This window comes from Sminthopsis crassicaudata, chromosome 1 (assembly GCF_048593235.1).
Source record: "Sminthopsis crassicaudata isolate SCR6 chromosome 1, ASM4859323v1, whole genome shotgun sequence".
In the NCBI taxonomy this organism is placed as follows: domain Eukaryota; kingdom Metazoa; phylum Chordata; class Mammalia; order Dasyuromorphia; family Dasyuridae; genus Sminthopsis; species Sminthopsis crassicaudata.
The window spans coordinates 58,075,700-58,092,134 of record NC_133617.1 but is presented as its reverse complement, the minus strand read 5'-3'; the positions used below and the strand labels follow the sequence as shown (position 1 = coordinate 58,092,134).

The 16,435-nt window shown below is 36.8% G+C and overlaps 1 protein-coding gene across 12 annotated transcripts in view; it reads left to right on the top strand.

The window, feature by feature from the left end:
- The first annotated feature begins 24 nt into the window (after positions 1 to 24).
- The window catches only part of MYO9B (myosin IXB), a 120,592-nt gene continuing 104,181 nt past the window's right edge, over positions 25 to 16,435 (top strand). For 9 of the 12 annotated variants that reach the window (XM_074305694.1, XM_074305678.1, XM_074305649.1 and 6 more), the window contains exon 1: positions 111 to 258. The gene's annotated coding sequence lies outside the window, so the exon portion shown is untranslated. Of the gene's footprint in view, positions 259 to 16,435 lie in introns of all 12 variants that reach the window. The other 3 variants (XM_074305719.1, XM_074305750.1, XM_074305710.1) reach the window with 2 other exon arrangements.

Genomic DNA, 16,435 nt, shown 5'->3' with positions numbered 1-16,435 from the left:
CCCCCCACTCCCAGCACGCCCCGCCCCTCCTCCTCCCCTCCTTTGCACTCACCCTTCTTCTTCTTCCCCCCCCCCTCCGCCCCCAGGAACCCGGAAGCGAGTCGCAGAGTGGGGGCTACGAGCCTAGCGGCCGGGAGGAGCCCGAGCCTCTGGGGGGCGGGCGGGCGGACCAGGGGATGGCGGGGGGACAGGCTCCTGCTGCTGCCGCCGCCGCCGCTGCTACCGTCCACATCCCGCTCCGGTTTGGCCGCCGCTGAGGTGAGTGTGCCCCTGACAACGCTCTTCTCCGAGACTGTGGAGAAGGGTCGGAGCGCGGGGGCGGGGGCGGGGGCGCGCGGGGTTGAACTGGAGCTGAGAGCCCGGGGGGAGCTGCGGGGGAAGCCTGAGGCCCGGGCCCAAGGTGGAGGAGGGGAGGGGGTGGCGGGACGAGAAAGAAGGGAGACTGAGGAGGAACGGGCGGGACTCGGAGAGTGCTGGGGAGGGGAGGCTGAGGAGGAGGGGCGGGCTGAATGGGGGGAGTGCGGAGAGGGGACGGCAGGGATGGAGGGCGAGGGGGAGAATGGAAAGGAATGACGAGGAACGGGGGTGAGGGGAGTGCTGAGCAGGTGGGGGAGGGGAAAGGGAGTCCGAAAGGAAAGAATCTGGAGGGAGGGGGGCCTCTGGGAGGTAAGGAGGTGGGGTGCGTAAGAAGACGAGGGGGCTTTTCTTAGGAATTGGGTAAGGGGGTTCCCGGGAGGGAACGAAAATCCCTAAAAAAAATGCCTATGAAGGGGGCTTCTTGAAAAGGAAGGGGAGCCTTTTGAAAGGCTTGGGATGGGACATAAGGAGGGCGTCAAATAGTTTTACTGGGAAGTGTGGAAGGGAACTGAGGGAATCCACTCCGAGGCACCGTTGGGGTGCTGTTATATGAGAGCCGAGGGCGAGGGAACAGTTAAGAAAATGGCATTCAGAGTTTGGGGAGGATGCCAGGGACGCTGGTTTTGTCTTTGTGTCCCCAGAGCGGCACCTTCCCGCACCCACGGCTGGAGAGTGATAGCTGCTGCAGCGATTGCCCCGGAACCCAAATCTGATTGTCAGCTTTTCCCAGGGCTCCGGGCGGGGGGTGTCAGACCCCCGTTTTGGCGGGAGGGTGCGCGGGGTCAAAATACCTACAGTGGGTATGGGACCTTTTACTTTCTGGAAACTTGTTTTACTGGGAAAGGGGGTGGGAGGCTGTGAGAGCGTTGCGGCTGGCTGAAAGCTTTGTCTTTAAATCGGGATAATTGAGCCAGTGGCCTGGAGTCACAGGAAATCTGTCATTCAGGCTACCTCCCACCCCTGGATGAGGTCAGTCATCTTCAACCTATACTGAAGCCCGATTGGCAGCACTTTCCATTCACTCTTTTCTCCCTAGCCTCTTATTAATCCAGACTGCTCCCAGTAAATATACCCTACTAAGTAAAGGACTGGCGCTTTCTATCTCGGCTTTGTTTCTCAGTAGTGACCCAAACGTGGGTACAGGTGCCTTAGAAATAGTACCGAGTGCCACCGGCATAGAGTTCGAGCAAAAAAGGAATTGACTCCGCTTAACTGCTAGATGTGCTTTCCGGTTATAGCTAGTCTGGGTTTTTTGCTCATGATTGTCATGCAATGAATTGCTTCTCTCCATGACTAAGATGATGGGTGCCCGTAGCGATTTTAAAATAGATTCTTTGTAAAGATTGTTCAAAATCTCTTTAAAAAAAAAATCCAAGATCCTGGAACAATGGACCAAATCTAATAAAAGTAAATAAAATCCTACACTTTAAAAACTCAACTTCACAAGTCTAGTATAAGGAAGTCATGGTTAGATGAAAGCTATGAAAAATACTGGGGAGTTTTAGTAGACTGCATGCTAAGTTTGAGTCAGGGCGGCATGGCAGCCAAAAAAGAGTCATTTGGACTGCAGCGTGTCAGTGTCCAGGCCTGGGAATGTGGTAGGCCTATTCTGCTCTGCTCAGATCAGGCCACATCTGGAGTATTTTATTAAATTCTTTGTGCCACATTGATACTGTTAAAGACGACAGCCAGGATGAGGAGAGGACCAGAGACATAGGAAGATTTTTAACCTAGAGAAAAGATTTTCTGGGGATACAGGAGAGCATTCTTAAAAGTTTTTTATTTAGTTTTCATTTAAGGGGGGAGGGAAATCTCTTTCAGTTAGAGCTATCCAAAAATGGAAGCACTCACCTTGGAAGATAATGGATACCCCCTTACTAGAACACTTGATGGATTAGGTGTAGGAGAGCTTCCTCTGCTGATACAAGTTGGATTACATATCCTCTGAGGTTCTTTTTAACTCTTAATCATTGATTGAGTATTAATTTTTCATTTATTCTGTTTTCTCTTATGTTAATTTGACATGGTCATTTTGGGAGGTAGAGCTTCTTTTTTAGCTTTATCTAGTAGGCTTTATTTAGTGAACTTTTCCCACTTGGTTCTGCAGATTTTTTACCTTTAATTTTTGGGAGAAAAGTTAAGGGATAATAATTTTATGAATAAAACTGAGAGGGAATATTGAAAGCTTTTATTTGGCTTTTATGACTGTGTAGCAGTTCATATTGGCATCAGAAAATTTGGGTTTTGTTTTTTGTTCTTTGATTTTGCTTTGGAATCTTGTTTCTATACTTATTATATTTACATAGTGCTTTAAAGTTTACAAAGAACTGTCCTCACAACAAATGTATGAGATAGGTTTTTGTAAATATTATTATCCATTTTACACCTTAAAAAATGAGTCTCAGAGAGTTTTTGTATCTTTCTCATGGTTACACATTTAATAAGTTTTTAAGGTAGAAATAAAACCTAGATCTAGTACCCTTCCCATCACTTGTGCTATTATTTCTAAGTAGTCAACAAGCATTTATTTTGTGCCAGACATGGAGTTCAGAGTATAATGGATGTGCAAAGACAAAAAATCCTGGAATTCCTTACTTCCTCCTTAGCCAAAACCCCACTTTCTGCAAGAAGCCTTTTTCAGTCCCCCTTAATGCTGTTGCCTTTCCTCTGAAATTATCTCCAATTTGTCTAATATATATTTGGGTTTTATCAAGCTTTTTGCCTTTTTTCTCCGTCTATAAGGGAGATTTCAAGCTCATTCAAGGCAATAGGGACTTTTGTACACATATGTAATTTATACAAAATGAATAGAAGGCTGTTTTTAGAGAGAAATGGAATCTTGAAGTAAAACAGATTCTAGTAGGTAAAGATAATGAGGAAGTACAGATCCGAGGATCACCTAATGCAAATGCAAATAGAGTGGAAATCAGAGAAGCAAAATAGTAGGTAGACTAGAATATGTGGATGGAAGAGTATGTGGCAGGGAGTAAAGACTGAAAGGATAGGAAAGGACCATGATGTGAAAATTTATATGCCAAGAAGGAATTTATGCTTGATTGTTGTTAGGGAGCTATCTTAAGTAATACTCATTTTTAAATGCAAATAAAGCTCAAACAATGGAGAAATTTTAATATAGCTAATTTGCAAAGCAAGAACAACCTTCATTTTTTAATTTGATGAAATAAGCAACAACATTTTAATTTTTTTGTTTTAAAACTGATATGGATTTTTTTCTTTGGCTCCAGATATTCAAGAGCACGCCAGTTCTTCTGTTTAATTTTATTCTTACAACTTCTTAGCCCTGCTTCTCATTTCTTAACTCTTCTTTCAATAAGGAGCAATATTGTACTTGACCTTGATATTGAAAAACAGTACATTCAAGGTTTTCCTCTTACAAAGGAGATCATTTCTGAGGTCCTTTTTACTTCTCTAGGTCTATCATCCTGTAATTAAAACATGCTTGGTCTGTCTTCCCATTTATTTCTTTCTATCTTTATAAAGGCAATGGTAATCAATATGCAAACATTTTCAAATCTGTCTGTACCAGGCAGCCCTTTCTCACAGTGATGAACATTGATTGAGCTTCTACAGTCAGCTTCTTAGCCATACCAAGAAAAGCCCTACTCTTCTGTCTGAGAATGCTGAATAGATTTAACAAAGAGCTTTGTCTGAGGCCTTACTTGGTTGTAATGTGTGTCACTCAAATTAGGCAGCCCACAGCTTTCCAGAAAGCTTTGAACCATAATTGAAGGCATCTTATTTCCTTTCGTATTTTTATTTTGGCATGTAAATGACCTCAGTAATTTAAATATTTTTTTAAAAAGTAACTGATGAATTTTGTTTTACTCATATCCTACTTGAGACTATTCAGACAGAGCTTTATGATAAACATAGTGATTCAAGAACTAGACCTGTTGGTTAAAATGACGTGTTAAAAAATTAGTTTGTTATGACTCAGTTATATCCCAACTCTCTGCCCAGCTTTTTTTTTTTTTTTTTTGGTTCATGGGATGATAGAATTTAAACTAAACAGTAATTGTTTTTATATTTTAAAGGAAGTTTGCAAGAATGGTTTGTTTACTTATAATTAGTCGTTTGATTTATAATTTTTACATGGGATTTATACAACAGTTTTAGATTTTTGAGACTAATTTTGAATATTGATATATATAGTCTCTTTTTGTACTAAAAAATCTGCAGTAGACTTTTCATATTATAGCAAGAGCTATAGACCTGGTTTATAAGTGTGGCAAATTCATATATATTTCATTAAATTTTTTTTAAACACATAAAAATTATTTTACATGTGAAATATTTTAGGTTACAAAATAATTTGGGAAGGGGAAACACTTCTCAGCCTGGTTTCTGAAAACTAATATTAATCAAATTAAGCAAAAAGTTTCTGAAGATGCATATCTCTAGTTCTTATCACTTTTTACCATTACTTAAGTTTTTTAGTTTCCACATCAGCAGTCTTAAAATGAATATAGATCCTAAAAGAGAACATGGAAGGACTAACATATAAGAAAATTGGAAAGGTAGGAAAGGGCAGAATTTTAAAAGGCTTTAAAAGCCAAACAGAAGATTTTATACTTGATCCTGGAGGTGGTAGAGAACTACTGAGATTTATTGAATAATTTAGGAGTAGGAAACTTTGACAGCTGAAGAGACTTGTTACAGAAAGATCAACTAGCAGACTGTTGAAGTAATTTTAAGTATGATGATCATTACCAAGATGGTAGCAGGGTCAGAAAAGAGCAGATGCCCTCCTTTGAAGGTTAAAATAGACAGGATTTAACCACTGGTTGAAGAGGGGAGGGCTGGGAAGATGAGAGTAAGGAGTCAAGAATGCCAACTAGATTTGAAGCCTGTGTGTCAGGGAAGATGATGGGACCCAAAATTGAAAATGGAAGGGTTTGGTGACCAAAGATAATGAGGTCAGTTTTGGACATGTTGATATCTCTGGAATATCCAGTTTGAGATCTCCAAAAAGCATTTGAAAATTTGAGGCTGAAAAAGTTAGGGCTCATAGTTGGATAGTTATCTGCATAGAAATAATTAGATCAATTGGAGGTGATGAAATGACCAAGAAAAATAATATAAAGAGTGAAAAGGGTGCAGAACAGAGATTTTGAGGGCCATCCATGTTTAGATGGCAGGACAAAATAGATACAAGCAAACATGGATGAGAGAGTTGCAAATACTAGAGGTGTATCTACAAAGCCTTCAAATAAGTCATATCACTTGACCCCTATTTTGAAAAGTGCTAGATATTCAGAGATGTGGAAGTGAAAAGGGATTGCATTTCTTACCAGGGGACAGCCAACAAAAGCACAAGTATGAGGAAGAAAGTATTGCATGTGGATAGCAAGTAAACCAAGCTAGCTGAGCCATAAAGTATATCAAGAGGAATCAATTGTATTAAGTATGGAAAGATAAAGAACAAAGGTATATTTTGAACAAATTTAATTATAAAAAGAGTTTATATTTGATTCTCAAGGCAGTTGGCATCCATTTGAACTGATTGATCAGGATAATAACATGGTAAGAGCTATGTTTTAAGAACATTCCTTTGGCTGTTATGGTGAGTGTAAATCGGAAAGAGGCAGAAAGACCAATTACAGGACTATTATAATACTGTGAGGAGAAGTGAGGGTGTGAATTCAGTAATGCTTATGATTGGAGAAAAGGGGGCCATTAGGAAAGGTAATCTATAGAGAGAATTTGGGAAGATTATAAAAACTGATACAGAGGGGAATAAGCAGAATCAGGAGAAAACCAGAATACAATGAAAGACTTCAGAATTCTGATCAGTGCGGTGATCCACAGCGATTAAATGATGATTCATGGTGAAACATGACTGTCGCCTCTCTGAGAAAGGTGGTGGACTGTAGGTGTGGAATGAGGCATACATTTTCAGATATTACCAGTGTTACTATTTTGCTTTACTACATATTGTTAAAAGAGAGAGTTATAATGGGGGAGGGAGGTGTGCAAAGGCACAGATCTTAGGGAATAGTAAGGTGTAGTGAGGATGTTTGTTTTGGTTTTTGGTTTTTTGTTTGTTTGTTTGTTTGTTTTTAACAGCTTGGGTAATAAAAAGATATTTGGGATGGTATCAGTAGCTAGGTAGAGTTGAAGCCAATCTAAGATATTTTGATGTGGAGCAGTATGGAGCCCCTGTAGGACATTTACCTTGCAGTGAGGATCGAATGAGATGAATAATTGTAGTAGATGCTATATCAATAGTAGTTATTATTAAGAAACTTGGACTAGTAGGCTTTTGAACCTATTGGAAAATCCCCTACTGTCCTTTCTCTAAATTATCAGTCCTCTTCTAAAGACTCATATGAACCCACCAGTGTGCTTATTGCTATAAATAAAAATTTAACAGATTAAAAAACAGATTTTGATTGTGGTTTCTCCCATTATTATTTTAAGATTAATTTTATCCCTTTACCAGTAATCTAGCAAGTTTTGAAGCAACTGGTTATTGCTATTAGAAGAACAATTCATGTTCAACAATGCATTTCCATTGCTCTCTTTATAGTAGCAACTTTCTTTGTAAACAAATTTGTATAGCATTAATAGTGTAGGGTGCCAGAATATCAGAAATAATTATCACTGTAATAGTCAATTTTTGATGAAGTTTCCTGAAAACATGATCATGGTGGGCATCAAGTTTCCCTCCCCCACCCCAATTCTCACCTGCCCTCCTTAGACCTATTTACCATGATCTTGCACCCAGGAAACTCTTCACCAAGAGATTTATCCTGTGAATTGGCACCAGCTTTGGTACTCACATCTCATCAATATCCCCATTATCTTCTGCTCCCTCTGGTTGCAGAACTGCAGGATAAGAGTGAAGAACACCTCTCAGAACCTCCCAGGCCAATCTTCATTTCCCAATGAATTAATTTCAACTTGTATTTAAAAGTAGAGTAAAAAGCCAGTAAAATCCTTGTACTGAATGTGATAAATAAGGTTCAAATCTTTGTTTCCCTACTAAGTAACAATTATAAAGCATAGCTTTCTTGTTTTTTCCTCAATTCTTAAAGTAAGGATTATTTTATCAACAAAATATTTTTGAAGAAAAGGAGAATGGAATAAGTATTTTTAAAGTACCTGCTATGTGCCAGAAAGATTAAATATGTGATCCACAGGGATTCTTATGTACAGTTTAATGGCCCCGTCTTCTGATTGAGTTTGATAGAAATAGTTGTTACAGAAGGAATTGAAAGTACTTGTAGTTGGAGTGGTTGGGGTATTGTGAGCATGAGAAGAAGGAGGAGGGAGTTGAACTGGGTCTTGAATGATGGATGAAGATATGGTTAGGGAATTCTAGATGAGCATGACTTAGTCCATCAACATTTATTAAATGATTATGTGTAAGGCCAGAGGCTAGAAAATCTAAGCAAAGTTTAGTTGGCTATGTTATAGTGAAGATTCGTTTCATGTGTCAGTTGCCTACTAAAGTCCCTTCCAAATATCAGAGTTTGATTTTGTGAAGTAAAGTCTATGGAGGGAGGAAAGTGTAAGATTTTTTTTTCCCCCTGTGGAAAGTATGGATTAAGATTTGTATGAGGAACAAGTACAAACCAGATTGTATAGGTAAAATCTTCAATTTATACTAAGAGAACCTGCCAAAAGTAAAGTGAACTGCCTTAAAATTTGAATTGTTCCCCATCTGTGAAGGTCTTCAAGCAGACTGACCACTTATTGGTTATGCTATTGTGGAAATTTGTTTTGCATATGGGTTGGACTAGTTGGCCACAGAGGCTTAGAAAAATCTTTTTCAGATTTTTTCAGATGGCATGTAAATTATTAGATTAGCTAGAAACACCACTTTTGCCAGTCTCACTATCTTATGAATAAGTCTTAAAAGTTTTAATAGGGGCAAACTTTTTTGTGGTAAATCACATATTTTCTGTTCCAATTGTGACTCTCTGATAATGGTATCTTTAATCATATAAATTGTTCTTCCTGAAAGATTTTGGTAAAGCCCTAGACTTCTCTTTTTAGATTTAGTATGATTTCATTGGACAAATATGTGGCTTCCAATTATGGTCTTATATAAACCAAATAGTTACTCTCCACTGATTGGAGCACTATTTGACTTATTTTCCAGTAAAACCCAATAGTTCTCCCAACTAGCGTTGATTCTCAGTTTTATAAGCTTTTACTGTGCTTTGGGAACATATTAATTGAAGTTTTTGTTCACAAAATTTTATCTCCTAAACTATATTATCCTGCTTCCAATGGTGTATGATCATTTGTATGATCAATGATCAACTGTTTATAAAATTCAGGTCAGTCATACCCCACCCACCCCTCCCCCTGCCCTGGCAAATTTTTCCCTTTCTGTAGGAACAGGGACTGATACTTTTACTCTGAATTATGAAATAACTAGACCTTTTTTCCAAGGATATTTTAATACAGGATAATTTTGCTTTTCCATAGACTCCTCTTTCTCAATGGTCTGTAATTGATTAGTGAGTTATACAATATTCTAAGTACTTATAATTTGCCTTCCACTTAGTGAAACATGAACAACAGATCATTGTTCCATAGTTCCCACTTGGTAGACTGATTCTATAGGTTTGGGTGATTGCTTTGCTTCCTGTTGATTTGTTCAAGTACATATTGTTAAGGAAAGGGAGAGAAGAATGAACATGAGAAAAAGTTGGGATTCTAATATTGTTTTAATAGTTAAGTGGAAAAAAAATTTAAGTTAATTATTTCATCAAAGTGCATTTTTATTCCCAAATTTAGATTAACTTCCTATCTGGCACTTAACTGCTATTGCTCTTTTGCATTTATATATCATATTATACAATATTTTGTTTCTTAATTGTCATTTGTATTGCTCATTAGACTTAATTAAGTGGCACTTTTTCAGGATAAGAGTGAAGAACACCTCTCAGAACCTCCCAGGCCATTTATTTCTTCATTTCCCAATGAATTAATTTCAACTTGTATTTAAAAGTAGAGTAAAAAGCCAGTAAAATCCTTGCTACTGAATGTGATAGATAAGGTTCAAATCTTTCCCACTTGGTAGACTGATTCTATAGGTTTGGGTGATTGCTTTGCTTCCTGTTGATTTGTTCAAGTACATATTGTTAAGGAAAGGGAGAGAAGAATGAACATGAGAAAAAGTTGGGATTCTAATATTGTTTTAATAGTTTAGTGGAAAAAAAATTTAAGTTAATTATTTCATCAAAGTGCATTTTTATTCCCAAATTTAGATTAACTTCCTATCTGGCACTTAACTGCTATTGCTCTTTTGCATTTATATATCATATTATACAATATTTTGTTTCTTAATTGTCATTTGTATTGCTCATTAGACTTAATTAAGTGGCACTTTTTCAGGATAAGAGTGAAGAACACCTCTCAGAACTTCCCAGGCCATTTATTTCTTCATTTCCCAATGAATTAATTTCAACTTGTATTTAAAAGTAGAGTAAAAAGCCAGTAAAATCCTTGCTACTGAATGTGATAGATAAGGTTCAAATCTTTGTTTCCCTACTAAGTAACAATTATAAAGCATAGCTAACTAACTTGTCTTCTTTCTCCTCCACTCCACCCCCTCCAACCTGCCACTTGTTTTTCCTTTTGATTACTATATCTTTATAGAGTGCTTTCTTAAGAAAACAGATATAGATGTTGGGATATTATTGCCTTAATTCTGAGCAGGTTTGGGGTTCTCGCAGTACTTCTGTATTATAGTTTTATGTCCATATGTGACAGAGATTTGGGATCAGGCAAATGATCACATTTTGGTTGACTTCCAAGGTCTGTCTTGGTTAGAAAGAGACCTAATGAAAAAGGCCTGTGGTTGCAAAGAACAAGAGAGAGGCTCCTACGAGCTTAAATGATAAGAAATGGATTTTATTTTGTTATATCTAAGCCCTTATGGACTATCTTCAGCTCTAGTTTTAAATAAATGTGTTTCTTTAAAAAAAAATAAAAGCAATGATCTTTGTCTTTGAATTCAAAGAAAAAAATTAAGAAAAACAATATATAGTTGCCATGGTTATAGTACATTTTATGGGTGTCACTCTTATGAATACAAAGAATCATTGATGTAGAGCTGACAAGACCAACATAGCCATATAGTCCAGACTTTTCATTTTACACATAAGAAAACTGAATCCTAAGCAAATAAGTAAGTTGCCCACATTTACAGAGGAGTTAGGGGATCTAGGGAAAACGAGCCAGTTTTGGAATCAGCAGAGGCTTGGGATCAAGTCTTGTCTTTTGAGGCATTAGTTATGACAATAATTTCGCAATCCACTTAAATGCTCTTAATTTTACTTTTCTTATCAATAAATTGGGCATAATAATACCTGTAGTACTGACTTTCTACAATCTTTGTAAAGCTCAAATAAAATAGCATAGACTATCCCAGAAATTTTAGTGCAAATTTAACCTTTAATGAATTCACCAGTTTTTTTTTTTATGAAAAATGTTTTGTCAAGTCTTCAAGTGCTACATAAATATCAGCTGTATTTTATACCTTAAACATAGAAGTTACTTAATTTATATTCATTGAATTTAATTATGATCAAGAAAGCTGTACAAATTATTACTAAGATCAAATGATTTTTCACTCTTTGAACTTTGGATAAAATTGGGTTTTTATTTTTTTTTCATATTTTATTTAATAGCTTTAAAGATCAAGTATATTGAGTTAAAGTTTGTTTTGTGGACAAAAGCAAACTAGTTATTGAAGATTAATATAAATAAATTGAATTGGATTTGGCCATTCTATTAAATGGTATTACTCTTTTCTCTAAAAACAGATTTCTGTAAAAATAAAAACCTTTTTGTTTCTTGAAAATGAGAAATCCATTGAATGTTGGTTCTTTTTCCTCAGCAAACCAGAATCTTAGAATTATAAAGCTATAAAAAACCCTATAGGTCATCTAAATTTATCATTTTGCAGGTGAAGAAACTGATGCCTAAAGAAATTGTCAGATTTAGAAAAGACTAAGTTAAGACTAGAACCCAAACCAAATACAGAAGTAACATAAATTCTCAAATTAACAAAGAATTGTGCCATAACAAGTTTGTTCTAAAGAAGTCTTTACTTCCTGTTCTGTCATCTTTGTAGAAAGTTCGACAGAAACTGGAATCATCTTGGTCAGAGTTAGGCAGCTCTATTCTATCTAGATATAACTAGGGAACCCTCCTAGGAAGGATTCAAAAATCCTGGATTTTTCTAAATCCAGCTAGATAGTAAATGAATAAATCTGTTGTCTATGCATGAATGAAACTAAGACTTGTCAGGCAATACCTTCTTTCCCCATCTCAGATGTGTAAGGACTCTTGACTTACGGGCAGTAAGTAATTCTATTTTATTAGATTATCAAGTAATTTTAAAAAGTGTTTTCTTTTTTTTTAAGCAATTTTTATTTCTTTTTTTTCCCTTTTAATTTTAAACTTGACAGATGTTGATAAATAATAACTTCCATGTCTAGAAAACAGAAAAAGTAGTTCATATTGAACTGTGAATCTTTATTAATATTGTTTAAGTATATAATAAATTCAAAACTTTAGTTTCGGAGCTTTTCTCTTTGTTATCCTTCTAAACATCCTTCTGTCCTCTTCTGTGTTTAAAAAATATATTTCAATGACTCTCCTTTCTTCTCTTTCTTTTGGGGGTGAAGTGCATCATTAGCACTAGACACCTCCACTCCTCCTTTCCTTGCTCCAAATAATAAGCATGGGCAGGTAAGTTAATCCACTACTAGCCTGCTGAAAAGTTACCAATGGTTTCTTAATTGCAAGATCTAATGGCCTTTTGTCAGTCCTGTCCTTCTTGACAGTCAATTATCCTCTTTTCCTTCCAAGTCTCTTCTCTGTAGGCCTTTTTTACACTGCTCTCTCTTCTAGTTCTCTTTCTACCTTTCAGAGTACTTTAATTGCCTTTGTTGGGTCTTCATCCAGGTCACATTAACTAATTATAGGTGTCCCCTATGTTTTTGTCCTGGGCCTTTTCTCTCATTGTTTTATACTATTTAATTTGATGATCTCATCATTTTCCATGGATTCTGTTATATGAATGCACTTGATTCTTAGATCTGTCTATCCAACCCCAACTACTTTCCCAATCTCTAGATTCTTATCTCTAATTGCCTGTTGGTCATTTTAAATTGCTTGTTCCATAGATATCAAACTCAGTATATTCAATTTTCCTATTACTGTCCAGGATACCACCATCCTCTCAATCATACAGCCTGATCTACCCTCATAATATTTCTGGTATATACATGCTTTCTTTCTCTAAAAATGCTGCCATGCTGATGAAGGACCTCATTACTTCATTCCCAAACTGTTGCAATAGACTTCTGATTGGTCTCCCCACCTTAAGTTTCTATCTATGTCATTATGTCTTCCATTCTTTTGTCAGCTTGATCTTCCTAAAGCACAAATCTGACCATGTCATCCTCCTACTCCATTTAGTAAACTTTAGTGATTCCTTGTTACCTGTAAGATTTAAATTTCTGTTTGGCATTCACTATTCTTCATAATCTGAGTGGTCTTTGTTCTTCATACATGACATGGTGTTTCTGAACTGAAGATTTTCTTTCTTTCTTTTTTTATTTATTTATTTAGAATTTTTTTTCCACAGTATATATGCATGAGCAATTTTTTTAATAACATTATCCCTTGTATTCATTTTTTCCAAATTATCCCCCCCTCCCTCCCCCCCATGGTAATCCCATACATTTTACATGTATTACAATATAACCTAGATACAATATATGTGTGTAAATACCATTTTCTTGTTGCACATTAAGTATTAGCTTCCAAAGGTATAAGTAACCTGGGTAGATAGACAGTAGTGCTAACAATTTACATTCACTTCCCAGTGTTCCTTCTCTGGGTGTAGTTCTTTCTGTCCATCATTGATCAGCTGGAAGTGAGTTGGATCTTCTTTATGTTGAAGATTTCCACTTCCATCAGAATACCTCTTCATACAGCATTGAAGTGTACAGCAATCTTCTGGTTCTGTTCTTTTCACTCAGCATCAGTTGATGTAAGTCTCTCCAAGCCTCTCTGTTTTCCTCCTGCTGGTCATTTCTTACAGAGCAATAATATTCCATAACCTTCATATACCACAATTTACCCAACCATTCTCCAATTGATGGGCATCCATTCAACTTCTAGTTTCTAGCTACAACAAAAAGAGCTGCCACAAACATTTTGGCACATACAGGTTCCTTTCCACTCTTTAGTATTTCTTTGGGATATAATCCCAATAACAGCAATGCTGGGTCAAAGGGTATGCACAGTTTGATAACTTCTTGGGCATAGTTCCAAATTGCTCTCCAGAATGGCTGGATTCTTTCACAACTCCACCAACAATGTATCAGTGTCCCAGTTTTCCCACATCCCCTCCAACATTCATCATTATTTGTTCCTGTCATCTTAGCCAATCTGACAGGTGTGTAGTGGTATCTCAGAGTTGTCTTAATTTGCATTTCTCTGATCAGTAGTGATTTGGAACACTCTTTCATATGAGTGGAAGTAGTTTCAATTTCATCATCTGAGAATTGTCTGTTCATATCCTTTGACCATTTATCAATTGGAGAATGGTTTGATTTCTTATAAATTAGGGTAATGAACTGAAGATTTTCATTGTACTCCATGTCTACTTCCTCCTTCCTCATCTCAATTTCCTTTCTTCCTTGACTTCCTTCAAGGACCAAACAACCTACCTACTACAAGAAGTCTTTCTGAATTCCTCCAAATGGTAGTCTTCTGTCTGAAATTGAAATTATCTCCAATTCTGTATATATTTTGTTTGTGCATAGTTGTTTTTCATTTTGTTTTTCTCATTATTAGACTATAAACTTCTTGAAGGAAGAGATTTTTTTGTTTGTTTGTTTTTTGTTTTGGTATCTCCCATTCTAACCACAATGTGTGGCACATGGTGGGTACTTAATAAATGTTTCTTGACATAACTTGTCTCATTCTGCACCTCTCTGTCACAAAGTGAATTATATTTGTTTTTCCTTTTTGCAGTCATAATTCTATGAATTATTTGGTTTTGCTCATTTTATTCTGTATCAATTGAATTTCTGAATCATTTCTGGATTTTTTTTTTTTTTTAAAGTAGCGATGATATTCCATTACACTCCTGTATTCCATTTGAGTCCCCAATTGATGGGCAACTTCCTAATCTTCCTTGACTCCTCATTCTCACTCATATATCCAATCTGCTGCCAAATCTTATCATTTCTAGCTTCATCGTGTCTCTAATATGTATTCTTTTCTCTCCTCATATAGCTACCACCCTAATTTAACCCTTTTTTCCCTCTCATTGGGACTATTGAAATAATCTGCCTGTGGATCTCCTTGTCTCAGATATCTTCCTATTTCAATTCATTCCCCATTCAGCTGTCAGAGTGATTTTCCTAATTGTAGGTCTATGTCATTCTTCCTCTTCCCCATTTACTTAATTCTAGTGGCTCCCGATCACTTTAGAATCAAATATAAGGCTCCTGTTTGGCATTTAGAACTCTTCATAATCGGACTCATTCTTACCTTGCCAGGAGTAAAGCTCATGCTTTATTCCTCTCCATATTCTACAAGTGAGCTATCCTTGTCTACATGACGTTCTTTGCAGGGAAAGGGAAAGAAAATAAACTTTTATTAAGCACCTAGTATGTGCTAAGCACTTTACAAATATTATCTTTTTTGATCCTTACAAGAATCCTTGGAGATGGATACTATTATTATCCTCATTATATAGTGAGGAAACTGAGGCAGAGAGAAGTTAAGTGATTTGCCACAAGTCACACAGTTTTGAGACTGGATTTGAACCCTTAGATCTCCCTGACTCCAAACACAGCTTTCTATTTTGCCACCCAGCCATTTCTTGCCTTAGGCTTTGCCCCATGCTTATGATGCTCTCTCCCTCTTCCTTAGTTTCCCTGGCTTCAGTCAAGTCTGGGCTCAAATGGGGTCTTCTATGAAAGGCCTTTCCCTCCAGCTACTCTTGCTTTCCTCTGTGAAATTAATGTTATCTATCTCCTTTCCATATATATTGTAGTACCTAGTATTTTTAGGTTGTTTTCCCCCATTAGGGGAAAACAGGTTTGCTCTTTTAGGGGAAGGATTTTTTGGTGTGTTTTTATCCTGAGCTCTTAGAACAATATAAGCACTTAATAAATACTTGTTGACTGATTTGCTGGTGCAATTTTTCCTCTTAAGATTGCTTTGGCTACAATTTCACTATTATTTTCTTTGGTGAATATATTCCTTGATTTGTTTTATTGACTCACCAGTTTTTTAACTATTAATTAAATTGTTTATTCTCCATTTCTACCAATTTCTGCATTCTTGAGTTGGGGTAACTAGACACTGATCACTGATTTTTTCTTACTCTGGTATGTCTGAACCCAATATTGGTTGGTTTGGGGAAGGTTGGATTGTCCTCTGTTGGACATCTTTTATGGCTCTATACAATGTATAAGGTCAGAGTGCTCCCAACTTTAGGAGTCTTTGTGTTATGTGGATTTGAAAATTATTGACTCTCAGCCCTCCCATCATCTCTTCTTTTATCCACAATTAGGGCTGTAGCAGACTCTCATGAACTTTCTTCCTCGAAGCACTCTCTTCTTCTTCCCCCTAGCATCAGTAGCCCTGGAAAGTCTCTTGTGGGTCTTGGCAGGCCTTCAGTTTATTTGCCTAGGTTTACACTAGCTTTTGTGGTTAGATTTCTTTTCCAGAACTCACAGGTATTTATCCTTTTTTAGTTTTGTGCTGATTGAAGACACTGTTGATACTTTCTCTTTGAATTTGAGAGGTAGTATGGTATAGCAAAAGGGTACTCAACTTGGTGTCATTAAGCTCTTGATTCACATCCTACCTCAGATATTTGTGTGACCCTAGCTAGCCAAGCCACTTTGTACTTCAGTTTCTTCATCTAAATGAGTGAATTGCACTCGATGGCCTCAAAGGTCTTTTCTAGCTTGAAATCTATGATGTTAGGATTTCTTAATCATTATTCAGTCTATATAGCTTTCTTTAAATCTTTTTTTCTAGAGTTACATATATGAGAAAA